Raw genomic sequence first — 3,494 nt, forward strand, 5'->3', positions numbered from 1 at the left:
GAAAAGTCCCTGGTCTCTTTAGTAGACATGGAATTGGTCCCTCCAAACCCTCTACACTAAAAAATACAAGCAGTGGGTGGCCATTAATGGCAATAGGGTGGAAGCTCTCAGAGACACCGGTTCGAGTGTGACAGCTGTCAAGTGTCACCTAGTGTCCAGAGAGCAGGTGGTCCCACATGCATTCTACCCAGTGATAGCTGCTGACGACACTCAAAAGAGATGTGAGGTAGCTCAAGTTCCCTTTGAATGGGGGGGAGGGTTTCAGGTACTCTTCAAGTCGCTGTAAGGCCCGCCATGTCTGTTGATTGTCTCCTGGGCAATGATTTGGAAAACTCCCCTTGGGCTAAGGTGGAGCGAGAGAAACATTTGAGAATGTTGGGCGTGCCAGAGTGGGTGTGTGTAACCACTCGATCGATGACAGCTAGTAAGGGTGCTGCTGGGGTCCCGGAAAGTATGGCCCAGGACCCAGCGTGAAGAGAAGAGGCAGGAGGCGCGGGAAACCGGCCCCCATAGTTCCCGCAGTCCAGGAGGAGGCAGACCTTGAGGGGATTGCCCTGGATCCCACAGGGGAACAAGTTGCTGAACTGGGAGACCTGCCCGAGCTGACCCACTGGCATCAGGATGGTGGTCCCTCCAGGGAAGAATTTTGTGCTGAACAGAAAGTGTGCCCTTCTCTTGTGGGTATGAGGCAGCAGGCCTCAGCCCAGACAACAGGTGATCAGTCAGGATCACATTTGGTCTACTGAGAGAACGATCTCCTGTATAGCGAGCCTAAGGCTGCTGAACCTGGGTCAGCCCGTGTGCTGGTGGTACCTAAGCGCTTCAGGGCCTTCCTACTGGGTTTGGCTCATGTCGTTCTGTTAGCTGGACATCTGGGGCAGGACAAGACCTTTGACAGGCTTGTCACCCATTTTTATTGGCCTCAGATGAGAAGGGATACAGATATACTTTGTAAAACCTGTCAAACTTGCCAGGCAAGTGGGAAAAGCGGTTGGAAGCAGAAGGCTCCCTTCCAACCTTTTCCCGTAGTCAGTACCCCCTTTGACCGGGTGGGGATTGACATTGTTGGACCCCTGGACCCCAAGACAGCCATGGGCAACTGGTTCATCCTGGTCTTGGTGGACCATGCCACACGGTACCCGGAAGCCATCCCTCTCCGCACAGTGACGGCCCCCGTGGTGGGACGGGCACTGATGGGTGTTTTCTCCCGCATGGAGTTCCCCAGAGAGGTAGTGTCAGACCGGGGCACCAACTTCATTTCCAATTATATGAAGTCTCTGTGGAAGGAGTGTGGGGTAACCTACAAGTTCACCACTCCTTACCACCCTCAAGGTAATGGGTTGGTTGAGAGATTCAACCGAACCCTCAAAGGCATGATCATGGGTTTTGAAGAACCAATGAGGCATAAATGGGACGTCCTCTTGCCATGCCTGCTGTTTGCTTACCGAGAGGTGCCACAAAAGTCTCTAGGGTTCAGCCCCTTTGAGCTTTTGTACGGTCACCCGGTAAGAGGACCTTTGAGTCTGGTCAAAGAAGGCTGGGAGCAATCTCCCAGGAAACCTCCCCAGGATGTATACAGTTACATGCTGGCCTTTAGGAACCAGACTCGGTGCTTCAGAGATCTTGCTCAGGCAAATCTGGAGGCCAGCCAGGAAGAGATGAAGCGGTGGTACAACCGGAATGCCACTCTGGTGGAGCTTCAACCTGGTCAGAAAGTTTGGGTCATGTCCTCTGTAGAACCTTGTGTGCGCAAGGACAGGTGGACTGGACCGTTTGAGGTTGTGGAGAAAAAGAGCGATGTCACCTACTTGGTGGACTTGAAGTCTCCCAGGAACCCCTTGTGGGTCCTGCATGTCAACCGATTAAAGCCCCACTTAGCAAGGGCCGAAGTGGGCATGCTCCTAGCTACAGATGCTGGAATGGAGGAGGAGAGTGAGCCTCTTCCTTACCTCCTGTATGCAAAAGAGCAAGACGGGTCAGTGGATGGTGTTGTCCTCTCTGACACACTGACCCCTGAGCAGCAGCAAGATTGTCGCCAACTGTTGGGACAATTCCCTGATCTGTTCTCCTTGATCCCTGGTGTCACTCGGTGGTGTGTCCATAATGTGGACACCGGGGACAGCACTCCTGTAAAGCACAAGGCCTACAGAGTGACTGACAAGGTCAGAGCATACATCAAGAAGGAGGTCTCCAAAATGTTTGCCTTAGGGGTGGTTGAGTCCTCTAGCAGTCCTTAGGTCAGCCCAGTGGTCGTGGTCCCGAAGGCTGCAGCGCCTGGTGCTTCACCAGAACTTGGGCTCTGTGTGGATTACCGAGGACTCAATTCAGTCACGAAGACTGACGCGCACCCCATCCCCAGAGCTGATGAGCTCTTCGATCGGTTGGGGGCTGCCCGGTACCTCAGTAGGTTTGATCTAACGTCTGGGTACTGGCAGATTGCCTTGACTGATGGGGCAAAAGAGAGGTCAGCATTCTCCACACCAGATGGGCACTACCAGTTCCGGGTTATGCCCTTATGCCCCTGCCACCTTCCAGAGGTTGGTCAACCAGGTATTTGCTGGACTGGAGGATTTCAGTGCCGCCTACCTGGACGACATCGCAGTGTTCAGCGCCAGCTGGGAGGAACACTTGCGCCACCTCCAGGAGCTGTTGTTTGCCCTGCGCGGAGCAGGCCTCACAATCAAAGCCAGTAAATGCCAGATTGGGCAGGGTTCAGTGGTGTACTTGGGCCACCAAGTAGGGAGCGGCAAGGTGGCCCCCCCCTGCAACCCAAGATCGATACCATCCTGGCTTGGGCACCGCCCAAAACCCAAACTCAGGTGAGAGCCTTCTTAGGTCTCACGGGTTACTACAGGAGATTTGTCAAGGGGTATGGCAACATCGTGCACCCCTTGACTTCGCTGACTTCCAGGAAGCAGCCGAGACTTGTGATCTGGACTGACACCTGTTAAACGGCTTTCGACACCCTGAAAACTGCAATGTGTACAGAACGAATACTCCAGGCCCCTGACTTTTCTAAAGAATTTATTGTCCAGATGGACGCTTCAGAGCATGGCGTGGGGGCTGTTATATCACAGATGAATGAAGAGGGCCGAGACTTACCTGTAGCCTTCATCAGTAGGAGGTTACTTCCCAGGGAACAGAGGGGGAGTGCGATAGAGCGAGAAGCATTTGATGTGGTCTGGGCGCTGAGGCCCTACCTGTTTGGGACTCACTTCCGGGTTCAGACAGACCACAGGCCCCTCAGTTGGTTGATGCAGATGAGGGGTGAGAATCCAAAGCTGTTGAGGTGGTCCATTTCCCTACAGGGGATGGACTTTACGGTGGAACACCGTCCTGGTACAGATCACGCCAATGCTGATGGTCTGTCCAGATTTTCCGCCTTAGTGATGAGGAATCCCTAGGTTAAGGGTAGTTCTCCCCACATTTCAGCTGGAGGGGACATGTGTTAGACCTGGCATCATTGGCATGAGTCTCTCCTCCATTTTTTCTGT

The sequence above is a fragment of the Lissotriton helveticus genome, chromosome 6 (genome assembly GCF_964261635.1).
Source record: "Lissotriton helveticus chromosome 6, aLisHel1.1, whole genome shotgun sequence".
Taxonomy (NCBI): domain Eukaryota; kingdom Metazoa; phylum Chordata; class Amphibia; order Caudata; family Salamandridae; genus Lissotriton; species Lissotriton helveticus.